Source organism: Hyperolius riggenbachi, unplaced genomic scaffold, assembly GCF_040937935.1.
Source record: "Hyperolius riggenbachi isolate aHypRig1 unplaced genomic scaffold, aHypRig1.pri scaffold_243, whole genome shotgun sequence".
Lineage (NCBI taxonomy): Eukaryota > Metazoa > Chordata > Amphibia > Anura > Hyperoliidae > Hyperolius > Hyperolius riggenbachi.
In genome coordinates this window covers 1-15482 of record NW_027152454.1, presented here as the reverse complement: position 1 = coordinate 15482, position 15482 = coordinate 1, and the positions used below count along the sequence as shown (strand labels likewise).

The 15482-nt window shown below is 42.9% G+C and overlaps 1 long non-coding RNA gene across 1 annotated transcript; it reads left to right on the top strand.

The window, feature by feature from the left end:
* The first annotated feature begins 262 nt into the window (after positions 1-262).
* On the top strand, positions 263-14541 carry LOC137543851 (uncharacterized). Its single transcript, XR_011025649.1, has 3 exons — positions 263-313; positions 11481-11611; positions 14424-14541. It is a non-coding gene; the product is annotated as an uncharacterized lncRNA (long non-coding RNA).
* The last annotated feature ends 941 nt before the right edge of the window (positions 14542-15482 follow it).

Genomic DNA, 15482 nt, shown 5'->3' with positions numbered 1-15482 from the left:
GCTGGTTAACTAGCTGTTTCCCACACTGAAGTTTTCTGTTTCTCAGCTTTTCCTTCTTTTATCCAAAATAAATTCTGGTTACAGACTGTATGTTACCTTCTTACTATTTGCACAATGTAAAATTATATTAGCATTACGTCATTCCTTTGGACAGTTCATTGGAAACAGCATTTGACTGTAACACAGCTGGGAATGAAAGGGTGCTGAGGGGAGGCAGTAGGCGTGTCCTTCCCTATGTCACATGGAGTCTCCTTCTCTGTGTGTGAGTCACACCACTGCACTAGGGCAGACAGAGAGAACAGAAGTATAAAAGGTGAGTGTTTTATTTAATGCCCTTTACTTACCAAGTATGAAATGACATTATATGCAGCATCATGTATACATTGTTACATTCCACCCCAATAGCAATACAGTATGTAAATGTTCCACTTATGAAGCCACAGTCCATACTTTGAAAACAGATCTTGGTATCTTTCTTGTTGCGAAGAGGTGAGTAAGCGGTTAGTCCAACAGTGAGTTACTTTTGACTTTTGGCCACTTTCACAGTGGGACATTGCACTGTGTTCCCTGTATAAGAGGAACAATGGGACGAAAAGTCACACTGCACGCTACGGCCACGTTATATCACATACAGTGAAGCATGAAGTCAACGAAAAGTATGCTTCACTGTGCCTGTTAACGAGCATATTAAAGCGTAGTTAAATATCTATGTATGTGTATGTATTGTAGTCTAGGGCCAATTTTAGGGGGAATCCAATTAAATTATTTTTATGTTTTTGGGATGTGGGAGGAAACCATAGTGGGTGGAGGAAACCCACACAGACACAAACTTCAGGCAGCCAGAGCCCCCACCATAAGGTAGTCAGAGTGCCACTACTGTAAGGTAGTCAGAGTGCCCCCACCGTTAGGGAAGCCAAAGCGCCCCTGTCAGGTAGCCAGAGTGACCCGTAAGGTAGCCAAAGTGGCCACACAGTAAGGTAGCCAGAGTGACCCGTAAGGTAGCCAGAGTGTCCCCATTGTAAGGTAGCCAGAGTGCGAGGGCACATGCAGATAGTGCACAGAGGTGTGGTCCTGTTACCAGTGTGGTAGAACACTGAAGACCAGGAAGAAGGTGCAGTGTAGTGACACATTTTGCTGCACTTAATCCCAACTAGGTGAGTAATCTAATCTAAAATGCTCCCGATGTGCACTATCTGCATGCACTCCCTCCTCACAGCTGTTCCTCGGATGAAGTCTCGCCCTTCTCTAGAAACAAGAAAAAAATACTGCGCAGAAGTACCCAGGTAAACATAGGTGTCCTAACTAGAGTTGGGCGAACTGTTAGCCGAACTGCAGCCGAACTGTTCGGCTGCCCAACCTTTCATGTCGCTGTGGCTCTTACTACTTCCGGGTCGCAATGACCCGGAGTAGTACGTCTGCGCTGGCCCGGCGGAGCGCGTCCTAGATCGCGCTCCCGTTGCCGGGCACTCTCTGCGCATGTGTGTGACGTCACTCATGACGTCACACACATGCGCAGAGAGTGCCCGGCAACGGGAGCGCGATCTAGGACGCGCTCCGCCGGGCCAGCGCAGACGTACTACTCCGGGTCATTGCGACCCGGAAGTAGTAAGAGCCACAGCGACATGACAGGTTGGGTAGCCGAACAGTTCGGCTGCAGTTCGGCTAACAGTTCGCCCAACTCTAGTCCTAACTCTGGCCCTGTAACATGTATGTGTTTGTCAGCAAGCACACAGCTTATGCTGGTGTATGTGCATGGTGCACATGGATACATTACGTTAGCTCCCTTGTGCGATTGGTAAGATGCACTATCTGTCCCAGGAGAGGACGTCAGGATGTGTGCTCCTAATCCATTGATAGGTTTGATGCAATGAATGTGTTTGCATGTCTGCACTATGCATGTTACAGGGCCAGAGTTAGGACACCTATGTTTACCTGGGTACTTCTGCGCAGTATAGGTGACTAAGCATAAGAATGCATTCTTCTGTGAACTAAGACCCCAGCTTTTAACTTAGCTGTTGGGATAACCGTTGTGCCTGGATGAGTGAATCTGTGAATGCATTTGATTGAACATTTGCATGTGAGTGTGCGAAGGGCTAATAGATTTTTGCTTCTCTAGAAACAGGCATGGTGGTGCATTGCCATGTAGCAAGCCACGTTACAAAGCGGCCGTTATGCCGCAATGCACCACTGTGGGTGAGGCCGTATAGGAACTGAAATTAGAAGGTGTTGAATTGGAACTCTGTACGGGGCTAATCGGATTTATATTTTTGTAATGTACATTTGTGTAGAAATCACTTCATTTTGTTGATTAGCGGCAGCAGTACAGGGATATTTGGCTGCCCAGAGGGGCCCAATAAAATAGGGGCACTAGGGCTACCCACCATGCAAATTGCGGCTCTAAATAGCCAGTGCCCACCATTTTATCAGTTACCTCGGAATGCCCAAATTTCCCTGTATTGCCACTAATTGTGGCTTTTTATATTGCCGCCTATGGCAGCGCCCTTTTTCCTGCTTCGTAGGGAACTGCTTATCATCTGTGACTTGCTTGTACATGGCTGCTATGCAATAGCTGAAGCTGCATTGATTGACTGTACTGTACTGTCTTTCAATTCCAGTGCATTGTACTGCACTGTTATTTAAAGAGAAACTCCAACCAAGAATTGAGCTTTATCCCAATCAGTAGCTGATACCCCCTTTTACGTGAGAAATCTATTCCTATTCACAAACAGACCATCAGGGGGCGCTGTATGACTGATATTGTGGTGAAACCCCTCCCACAAGAAACTCTGAGGACCATGGTACTCCTGGCAGTTTCCTGTCTGTGAACCTTGTTGCATTGTGGGAAATGGCTGTTTACAGCTGTTTCCAACTGCCAAAAAAACATGCAGCAGCTACATCACCCGCCAACAGTAAAAATGTCACCATGTGATAAATGTCAGAATGTAAATCAGGGAGAGGAAAGATTTTACAATGGGCAAACACTGACTAAATCATTTATACATAATTATTGTAAAAATGAAGCACTTTTTTTTATTACATTATTTTCACTGGAGTTTCTCTTTAAGATACAGTACTACAGTATACTTTATGAGCATGTCACTTTCTGATACAGTAATCTTCTGATATAGTAAACTACTTAGCCTGGTCCTTTCTAGTTTACTATAAAGGGATTATACTGTATTATATTTTGTGCATTATTTTCTATGGTGCTTCTGTTGTACTTTACAGAATGCATAGTCATTTCGCTAAAGGTGCATACACACCTTCAAATTCTGCCCATGTCTCTAACCTCCAGGCATACATACTTTACAACCCCTCAATGGAGCTGGTGGTCAAATATCTACCATTCATTCTGTAACCGCCTTATCATAGTTTAAGTTACATTTTTGGGAAACTAGCCAATGTTTTTGGGTTGTGGGAGAAAACTCGCACAAGCACAGAACATAGAGATTCCATGTGGATAGTATCCCGCCTGAGTGTTGTACAGACATATCGCTAGCCTGCTGGCTAGTGATGTTTTTTGTTGCTGTGGAGGGGCAGCACACAGTGTACAACAGAGCAGATGGGATAAAGAGCAGAACAGTGGGCTCGGCCTGCACTCTGCCAAGAGACGATCTGCTCAGAAGTGGCTAATGATTTTATGATTATGATTTTTCTTGATGATTTTTTTTTCAAGATGTCATAATAACATTGTTGAAATACCGTATCATTTATTTAATTAATTATGTGAAAATAGCCTGTGAAAAAATGTTCTGCTTTTTTTGGCAGGGAATCCTGGTTTTATGAGGTGACTTCCTGTATGACTTATGAGTGGCTGGATAGTGTAATGGTTAAGGGCTCTGCCTCTGACACGGGAGACCAGGGTTCGAATCTCAGCTCTGCCTGTTCAGTAAGCCAGCACCTATTCAGTAGGAGACCTTGGGCAAGTCTCCCTAACACTGCTACTGCCTATAGAGCATGTTCTAGTGGCTGCAGCTCTGGCGCCTTGAGTCCTCCAGGAGAGAAGCGTGATATAAATGTTCTGTGATTGTTGTTTGTGTAGGAAAATGAAAGTAGCCAGTCTGTTACTAGAAACTGAAAGTATTCTGGTGATGGACAGGGCTAAACCCATATGTATGCAATAAAGGGAGGAACAAGTCCATTGCAGAATATAAACATGGAAACTTGGATTCAGTGGGGGCTGCTGAATCCAGAAAATGAAATGAGAGAGAGAGACAGAAAGAGAGAGAGTATCAGAGGGGCTGGTAATGTACTGAGGTATTTATGCTAATATCAATTTTGACAAATTTTCGAATGGATCTCGATCTTTTTTATTTGAACGCTGATCAGTGGTGTACCTACCATAAGGGCTCTTTCACATCAGAGCTTGCGTTGGAGAACGCTCAAAGCATACGTTTTGTTGTATGCCTTTTACTGCGTTTTGATATGCGTTGCACTGCAGTGAGTGTGCGTTTTTAATCCGTTTTCAATGCGTTACTGCACATAGAAAAACGCAGGTAATTTTTTTTTCTTTTAGTTCTCAACTTTCTACATTGTTCCTCTGTTGCATTCTGGGACTGATTGCCTGCGTTAACGGATTAAAAACGCGCATAGTGTGCGTTTTACATTGACTAACATTGTAACGCATAAAGCTAGCGTTGGCCAAAAAACTGCGCCTGGGTGCAGTGGAACGCAACGCACAAAAAGGCTGCGTTATATGTGAAAGCTAAAATGAAAGTCTATGGACTTTCATTTCACCTTGGGTAACGCAAACTTTATCCTTTGCGTTGAAACGCAGAAAATCTGCCCTAATGTGAAAGAGCCCTAAGGCTGCAGATGCTCACAGCACCAGGTCTAGCCACGGCTAGGGGAGCCGCTGTTGTGCTCAGTCACTGTGTTCTTTCACCTGGGACCTTTTTTCATAGTTTGGGCAACATTCGGGAAAATAGCAGCAGGCAGTGCAGGAGACTGTACTACTTCCTGCACTAGATATAGCACCCCTCTCCCTTCCTGTCCTGTAGGCAATGTGTCTCCTCGCTCGCTACACACAGCCTGCAGTGAGTGAATGTGCAGAGCAGTAGGGTGAGTGAAGAGAATGATTACTAAGCTGCAGCTGGGAGAGGTGGCAGGACCTTATTTATCCTGATCAGAGTAATTAACCCCCTTGCCGGTTCAATTCCCGCGGCAAAGGGGTAGCAGAGCACTTTTTTAATTTTTTTTTTTTAAATCATGTAGCGAGCCCAGGGCTCGCTCCATGATAGCCGCTAAGTAGCGGCATCCCCCCACCCACTCCGATCGCCTCCGCCAATCAGAGTAAGCAGGAAATCCCGTACAGAACGGGATTTCCTGCTGGGCTTCCCCGGTCGCCATGGCGACGGGGCGGGATGACGTCACCAACGTCATGGACGTCGGGACGTCAGAGGGAATCCCGATCCACCCCTCAGTGCTGCCTGGCACGGATTGGCCAGGCTGCGCAGGGGTCTGGGGTGGGGGTGCGGCTCGGCAGGTAGCGGCGAATCGGCGGGTGGCGGCGGCGATCGCGTACTACACGCAGCTAGCAAAGTGTTAGCTGCGTGTAGGGAATTTTGTTTTTTTTTAAATCGGCCCAGCAGGGCCTGAGAAATCCTCCTACGCAGGTTACCCCGAGCTGAACTCGGAAACACCGGCAAGGAGGTTAATCAATAATGCAGGGCAGTATGCTGTTGCAGAAGCCGAGCTGTAGTGAGCAGAGAAGCAAGCTCCAGGCAATTTAGATTAGCTTGATTGCAGGTAATCTAATCTCTTTATCCAGCTTTCCCTCCCGCCCGGTTGTCTTCCCTTATGACCCTTTCCTCTTTTCAGACTTTAGTAGCTTCTTAAACAGCATGTCCCTGCCAAACAGCACTGGTGATGTCTGCAGTCCTGGTGAGAGGTCTTTCTGCCATTTCTCCTCTCCCACCGGGCTCTCTGTCTTTTGACTGTTCCTCTTTATCCCTCCCCCTTCCTCCTATGCATCCCCCTCTTTTGTATGTCCCCCTTTTGTGACTGTCCTCATAAAAGCTCACAATCTAATCATACCATAGTCATAGTCTAATGTCCTACCATATTATTATTGTGTATTTATATAGCACTGACATCTTCTGCAGAACTGTATAGAGTACAGTTTCATAACAGTTAGCTCCTTCCACATCCTGACGACTCCTTTCCCAAAAAATCCCTAAAAATTTGCAGCAACACGCTCAGTGCCCCAACCGGTCAACCCTCTCATCAAAAAGAAATTGGTTGTTTGGGGGAAAGGAAGTCTGTAAATAATCAGCACCGGGTGTCAAATAGGTACGCCACTGATGCTGATTATAACCCTGTTCTATATAATTTTTGTATAATCTATGCATAACCCTACAAGAATATATCTTTACATAAATGATTTTGGTCTAAGAGCCCTTTCACACTGGGGCGGTGTGATGCTGTATTTTTACAGGTTCAAAACTATGTTACCGTGTGGTTTCTGCGTCGATCTGCGTTGGCCCAGAAGTCATGTTATTTTATGGCGACGATTGGATTTGAAAACAATAACGTTGTGGCGCAGATATGCGGAAGCGTATTTTTGCAGTACGTTTCCATGCACTTCCAAATACCCCGAAGCAGGAAGTGATGGCAAGCGCGTGTCACTTCCTGCTTGGCAGTAGCCAGACAGGTACGCGGTGTTCTGAAACCAGCCTCATTGTTCTATTTATTTCAATGAGTAGGTAGCTGTTACAAATCTATATTGTAGCTAACAGTGGTCTTGTAACCTGTATAACTGACTCTGGGAGAATTAACTGTTTTTAAATATTTTTATACTTCGTTTATAATGTGCTAAACTTTATTGCTTTTTTTCACATGAAAGACCTATGTCAGGCTTTCCCAACCAGCGTGCCTCGACAATGTGTCGTGGCAGCCTCGGGCATGTGTCGCCACCCCACTCTGTGTCCCTCCAATGCTTCTCTGCTCTGCCTCCACTCCATGTAGAGTTAGAGCAGAGCTACAAGAAAATGGCGCCAATGTCCACAAATGCAGACATTGGCGGCCATTTTTGTTGTTGTCCTGCTCTAACTATTCAGTAAACACGGAGTTGAGGCAGAGCACAGAACTGGAGAGGGAGACAGAGCGGGCACTGAAGTGAGACACCAGCGCTGGAACCCACAGAGCTGGTGAGTGATTCGTGGCCTGTCTGCACATTTTACTTTGTGCACCTACAACTGACTTTCTATACTAGGGGCACCTATGCTTGGCTACCTGTACTGATGGCACCTACATACCTATACAGAGGGCACCTGTACTGTTGGCAGCTACACCTGCCTTCCTATACTGGGGGCACCTATGCTTGGTTACCTATATTGAGGGCACCTGTGCCTGGCTGCCTGTATTGGGGGAACCTACACCTGACTTCCTATACTGGGGGCACCTATAGCTGGCTACCTATACTGAGGGCACCAGCACCTGGCTACCTATACTGGGGCCACTTACGGCTGGCTACGTATACTGGGGGGACCTATGCTTGCCCGCCTATATGATTTTATTAATATTCCTGAAGGGTTCTAGGCTTGATTTTTAAGTGTTTTTCCATCCATTTTGTGATTATTATTAGCATTTTTCTGTTATACATGTGATGTGTCACGGAGATCTGAGGTTGTGAACCACTGACCTTTGTGATCAACTGTACATAAGAAAGGGGTTGCTATATATGGATGTTACATATTGGTGAAGAAGGTGCACACAGAATGGGATGAGGGCTACTTTACATGGAAGAAGTGGCAGCTGTGACTGGAAAGAGGGATGGATGCCACAAGTAATTATACATTTGTCCTCTTGAATTCCCCGTCATGGTAAATGCCACTACTTACCCTGTTCCCATTATGACCAGATCAGATAGTGTGACCTAGCATCATACAGCAGTGCATGTCCTGTCACAACAATGCCATACCTTGTTGACGGAAGCAGTGGGGGAGTAAAGTGTTGGTAAGACATCTGCTGCTATGGTGATTGACAGTTACTGCCACGCACCATACAATTTTTAAAATATTTTTTCAATTCAAGAATTTCAATCAATTTTTCTGACTGATTATTATTATTATTATTTAGTATTTATATAGCGCCGGCATACTACGCAGCGCTGTACAGTGTATATATATATCTTGTCACTAACTGTCCCTCAAAGGAGCTCACAATCTAATCCCTACCATTGCCATATGTCTATATTATGAAGTGTAAGTACTGTAGTCTAGGGCCAATTTTAGAGGGAGCCAATTAACTTATCTGTATGTTTTTGGAATGTGGGAGGAAACCGGAGTGCCCGGAGGAAACCCACGCAGACACGGAGAGAACATACAAACTCTTTGCAGATAGTGCCCTGGCTGGGATTCGAACCAGGGACCCAGCGCTGCAAGGCGAGAGAGCTAACCACTACGCCACCGTGCTGCTGATTGTAACATTTCAAAAATCTGACCAATGTACCACACACGTATATTCAATTTTTCCTCCATTATGATAAAAATGATTGGAAACTCTGAGAAAACTGATTGGGTGTGTATATTAATAAATTGACAATATACCACTGTTTTGCCTCACGGGAAGGGTTTTTACACCCTCTAACTTCGCTCACCACCGCAGTGGGTAAAATGAAATGCAGCAAAACATGAGAAAAGGTTCAATAATAATATTTATTGAGCTACAGTCCTGTTATAATAATCATCTAGGCTTTAAGAATCATAGTTTAACCACTTTACCCCCGCGGTACGAATTTCTCCGTCCCTTTCCCCCCCCCCCCCTAAAAAACCAAGGGGCGGAGAAATACGTACCTCCCACGCTACCGGTGCTGTCCGCACTCCCGCCGCTCGTGCACGCCGCCACCCGCTCGCCCGGAGATCAATGAACGGGAAAATCCATTCCCGTTTGTTGATCTAAGCCCCCGCAATGACCTGCTGCTTCTATGAGAAACAGCGCGATCATTGTGATTTTGCCAGCCTCGTAGTGCTTCCTGTAAGCGTCCTTCCGGACGCTTACAGGTCGCATGAACACAAACTCACTGTGGCCATCTTGTGGCCAAATAGTAAAACTACACCTTAAAGCATTTTACATTTACAAATAAATTAGTTTTACACAATAAATTAACTCATTACCTCCCACACTCCTCAATTATTTTTTTTTTGTAATTAAAAAAAAACAAAACATAAATAGTTACCTTAGGGACTGAACTTTTAAAATATTTATGTCAAGAGTGTATAACACTGTTACTTTATAAACTACGGGCTTGTAATTACCGTAGGGATGGATGCAAAACTGAAAAAAATGCACCTTTATTTCCAAATAAAATATTGGCGCCAAACATTGGGATAGGGACATAATTTAAACGGTTTTATAACCGGGACAAATGGGCAAATACATTTCATGGGTTTTAATTACAGTAGCATGCATTATTTAAAAACTATAATGGCCGAAAACGGAAAAATAATAATTTTTTCCCACATTTTTTCCAATTTTTCCCATTAAAACACATTTAGAATAAAATAATTCTTGGCATAATGTCCTACCTAAAGAAAGCCTAACTGGTGGCGAAAAAAATTAGATATAGTTCATTTAATTGAAATAAGTAATAATAAAGTTATAGACGAATGAATGGAAGGAGCGCTGAAAGGTGAAAATTGCTCTGGTGTTCAAGGGGTAAAACCCCTCAGTGGTGAAGTGGTTAAGGTTAGTAATTATTAGTAAGCATGCATCAACATTTCTTTACCAAGTGTTGTAGCAACATCACCCAAGGAAGAGGGGACTCCGTCAATACTCCGTAGGGGAAAACGCCTGGTGACACAATCCATCACGTCTGTTGGTCTCAGCAAAGTCCCGGAGTCCCGGCATTTTCCAAACCCAATTATACTCCCTAAACCATAACACGCAAGCGCATATACGGTCGCTGTCGTAGGCGCGTGATCACAGTATAAATCTTTGATATCCGCTTCTGCGCAATACAACACAGCCAAGTGTGGACACCTCGTGCTCACTGAATGGGAAAACAATAACTTACTTACTATGCCTGCGTATCTCATGTACCAATATCTCACGACTATCCGCTCAAACTGGCAAACATATGAGAGTGAACACTAGAAGCGGATATCATAGATTTATACTCTGATCACGCGCCTACGACAGCGACCGTATATGCACTTGCGTGTGTAATGGTTTAGGGAGTATAAACCTCCTACGGAGGATTGACGGAGTCCCCTCATCCTTGGTGATGTTGCTGCAACACTTGGTAAAAAAATGTTGATGCATGCTTACTCATAATTACTAACCCTTAAACTATGATTCTGCAAGCCTAGATGATTATTATAACAGGATTGTAGCTCAATAAATATTATTATTGAACCTTTCCTCATGTTTTGCTGCAATTCATTTTACCCACTATGGCCGTGAGCGAAGTTAGAGGGTTTAAAAACTCTTCCCCGTGAAGCAAAACAACCACACACCATTCAATTTTCATAAAAATTGATCAGAAAAATAAACCATTCTCGATCAACTTTTATCAAATAAAATATGGGAAATTCGACCAATTTTTTGGGCAATCTGATCATTTTTATGGAATTTCCCGTAAAATCGGATCATTTTATTGTATTGTGTGTGGCCACTTTTAAACTGCCTGCTAGATCTACAGATGGGGTGTGATGTAATTGATTGATGTGAGAGGCCTCTAGGCTGCTCCATCCCTTTCAGCGTATAACAGGAATGTAATGGGTAATTGCATATACCATAGAGGATGATTTAAAAAAAGCAGAGTAATTCTTTAAATCCAATGTTACATGATAAAGAAATAAATCACTGCAACAAATCGCCTTTTTCCAGGAATTTCCTGCTGCAATTGCTTTTCTATGGGAAGTAACAGAAAGCATCAAATCTCTATTGATAGTATTTTAAACATAATCATAGTAACAAGGACATTGTTAATGCAGTGTTGCCAAGATACAAGTTTACCTTACCGTAATAGGAATTACCTTGGGAAAATGTCATTGAATTTGGGACAGATGGCTGGCTGTACATGGTCTGAGTGCTGTTTGAATCAGCTCTGACGGTCCAGATTGGGATTTCCAAGAAAGCGATTATCTAGCGAACCCATACCCTCAAACCCCACCACCCACCCACTTTTCTTTTCTCCTTTTCCATTCCTTCTTCTCCCCCTCCCACCATTTTTTTTTCTTTTTCTATTCCCTTATATTTAGTTTTTTTCCCCCTCTGCTCAGCTCTTATGAGTACAGACACTACATGTTTTTAGTGCTAGGAATGGTATCAATTAGATCTGTAAGATCAGGCAGTTTGAAAGTGGACTAACCTACATGATTTACAGAATGGTAATTGGAGAGGGATGCTGAATATCTATGGCCATTTTTCTCTATTAGTTTGATTCATGAATTACAGATGGACAGAAGTTTTTCTGGAATTTTGTGACCAATGTAATGTGTAAAGTACTGGCATTCATTTGTATTTCCTTCTTACAGACTCATATTTATTAATCAGTACCAATGGAGGAGAAAAATTACAAAGGACTGCTTATTACATACAGTCGGACAAATAATAAGCCCCTTCCTAGATTCGATGTTGATCACATCGGACCTGATCATGACCGCAAGTATGTTTTTCTGTTTCAGTTTTTTCATTGGAAATTAAACATTCATTCAGATTTTTCTCTTTATAAATGATAACATTATAGACATCATATGCATTAGAGGAAAATATTCCCTGTAATCAGCACCACTGCCATATCATAAATCAAGTACAGATTGATCAAAACACTCAATTTCAGTGGGGGGTTGAATAATTTTTTCAGTGGGGGGTTGAATAATTGAATAATTTTTTAATGAAGGCCTCCATGCCAGAACTCCCAGGCGCACCCCCTTGCTGTCTCCAAAGAATAAGAAGAGTCGACTGCAGTATGCCAAAAGTCATGTGGACAAACCAGAAAAGTTTTGGGATAGTGTTCTGTTGACTGATGAAACAAAATTAGAAATGTTTGGGCCCATGGATCAACCTTATGTTTGGAGAAGGAAGAACAAGGCCTATGAAGAAAAGAACACCTTGCCTACTTTGAAGCATGGCGAAGGGTCAATCATGCTTTGGGGCTGTTTTGCTTCTGCAGGTACAGGGAAGATTCAGCGTGTGAAAGGTACCATGAATTCTCTTCAGTACCAGGAGATATTGGATGAAAATGTGATGCAGTCCGTCACAAACCTGAGGCTTGGGAGACGTTGGACCTTTCAACAGGAAAATAATCCCAAGCATACCTCCAAGTCCACTAGAGCATGGTTGCAAATTAAAGGCTGGAACATTTTGGAGTGGCCATTGCAGTCACCAGACTTAAAGAGGAACTCCAGTGAAAATAATGTAATAAAAAAGTGCTTCATTTTTACAATAATTATGTATAAATGATTTAGTCAGTGTTTTCATATTGTAAAATATTTTAAATTACTGAATTATATTCTGACATTTATCACATGGTGACATTTTTACTTCTGGCAAGTGATGTAGCTGCTGCTTGCTGTTTTGGCAGTTGGAGACAGCTGTAAACAGCCATTTCCCACAATGCAACAGGGTTCACAGACAGGAAACTGACGAGTACGTACTCAGAATTTCTTTGTGGGAGGGGTTTCACAACAATATCAGCCATACAGCGCCCCCTGATGATCCGATTATGAAAAGGAAAAGATTTCTCATGTAAAAGGGGGTATCAGCTACTGATTGGGATAAAGTTCAATTCTTGGTCGGAGTTTCTCTTTAAATCCGATTGAAAACCTCTGCTGGGACTTAAAGAAAGCAGTTGCAGCGCGCAAGCCTAAGAATGTGACTGAACTGGAGGCTTTTGCCCATGAAGAATGGGCTAAGATACCCGTAGATCGCTGCAAGACACTTGTGTCAAGCTATGCTTCACGTTTAACAGCTGTTATAACTGGAAAAGGATGTTGTACTAAGTACTAAGAATGAATGTCACTTGGGGGTTAAATTAAACTGATAATGATGTGAGCACAGAAAAGACATTTGTGGTTATTTCATTATAAATGTTAGACTTACAAGTGCCTCTTTGATTTAATTGTAAACAAGATGACTAAAATGATCAAAATCAATGTCAAACTGGCCAAAACACTCAATTTCAGTGGGGGTTGAATAATTTTGAACACAACTGTATGCCTAGAAGACATAATTTGGGGCCTAGAAAACAGGGCACCCTATTTTGTCATGTAGAAATTTGGTGACTTGCAACCAGTACTGAGAGATGACAGGGAACACCATAGCTTCATGAAGAATGCACAGCAGGTAGGTTTAGATCAATGTCTTTGCTAGGTTAATGGATATGCCAGGGCTAGCCTAGTTAATGTTAGTGTGATGATTAGTTTTTTTGGCTAACAAGTTGATTAGGTGTCAGAGTTGTATTTGGGAAGGTTTTCATTGGAGCCAATGTCTAGTAAGAGGTTGTTATCTTGTATTATTATTTTTTATCAGAGTAGCATAGCGAGCACTATGAACTTATGCCTGCTAATTGGCAATGAGGAGAGCTCCAATCCTGCCCTGAGCCGCTGCAGGTTTGTAGCGCTCTCTATGCTACTCTGATAAGGCGTGTTAACTTTGATAAGGTGTGTTAACTCGCATAAGGCTTGCTATTTGTCTTAGTAAATCAAGCCCCAAATATCATTTTTTCGCAGTTTAAAATGCACTATAAATGACTTTTCTCCTATACTGCTGTCACTTACAATTGGCAGATCTGACAGGCTTTGGACTAGTCCATCTCTTCATGGATGGTTCTCAGTATCTACTTTGATTTTTACAAAAGCACTTTCTGGATACGATCTATACAAAGGTGTCAGCCATCTTTCCTTCTCATTTGCACACTATTTTGGCAGTTGGACAAAGCAACTACTGTACAGTAAGTGCTATTTGATATAAAGAAAAGGTGGACTAGTTTAAAACCTGTCAGATTTTCACTGTGTTACTGTGACAGCGACATATGCAAAAATACATTTATAGTGCATTTTACTCTTTCAGAAAAGCACGTTTATAGAAATGTATAATCATAGGTATTGGCGTAGCTAAGGAGCTGTGGGCCCCGATGCACGTTTTACAATGGGGCCCCCCAAGCACTCTATACATAGCAATTGATATGGCGCACCAAAACCTGGCAATGGCAACTACAGTGTCAGAGGTGCAAGAAGGGGATGGGGAACAGTTTGTTAATGATTACCACTATTCAAAGTATCTATAGAAGTGATTATTATGAGCACAGGACCAATAGAGAGCTAATACTGTAGTTGAGGGAGGGCCCCGATGTGGTCGCTACCTCCGCACCCCCTATTGCTACGCCCCTGGTATGTATTTTAAATATTACAGTACATTTTTCCAGTAGCTGTCCTTTAAATATGTGAATTAAAATGTTTTTGTTACTCTCATTCAAGATTCATCTGTAAAGTCTATATTGATAATACACTGCTTGGAACTGCAGAAGAAAAGACAAAGAAGGCAGCTGAGAATAGGGCCTCCAGAAGATCTCTAGAAGCTCTGGGATATCGACAAAATGGGGTGAGTGTCTTAATAATTCTATATGCTCATTAACTATTTTTTACTGCCTCACGCTACTTTTAAAAGACATCTTTTACTGTAAATGGATTTTACTGGATGAGGGTGGAGTGTTATGTGTACTTTATTATCTCTTTTGTTCCTCCTTGCTATGCCATGGCCAGTGAATCTCTGGTCTCCAGGTCGGAGCAGTGAAAAATGGCGCACAGCGCTGACCTAATAAAAATGGCGCCGCATTAACTTTCATTATAAAACTATATTTATCGTTTTAAAGGTTGAAAAATGGTGCAGACCTTGTGAACATTATTTATCATTTTAAATCCTGCTTTTTGTCCTGCCTGAACGTTATTTATCGTTTTAAGCCCTGCTTTGCTGGCATTTGAAAATGTGTCTGCCCGCCGACTTTAACGTTTAATAGCAAAGCTCCCTTAAAAGCTAGAAACATCAGGTTATGTTAGGAAGAACAGTGGAGGGAAATTTAAAGATGCTTTGTTCACAGCTATACTTAGTATAGCTGAGAGCTGCGTCGTGTGTGGCGTCGGGTGTGCGGGGTGATGTTCAATCAACTGTAACAGAAGATTGTAAGATAGAGGATATTGGCGTGGGACCTTTCCGAGGATATTGGCGGGGGAACATTATTTTTAAAGGTACGGTAAGTATTTGTGGTTGATTAAGAATATTAAAGGACTTTTTTCATTGTTGTGTTTTTATTTCATTTAAACCCTTTGTGGAAATGGGAAAGGGGTACTTTGTACCCTATACTCAATTCTCCTGGGAGAGGGGTGGGCATCTGGGGGTCCCTTTCTTAAAGGGGACTCCCAAATGACACCATGAACCCCTCCCCCCAGGGAGTCGTCGCTCCCACCTCCTCCTGGGGCACCGGAGGTGGGGACGAGCCCCTTGTCCATGGATTGGACAAGGGGTGGGGGGGGAAGGCT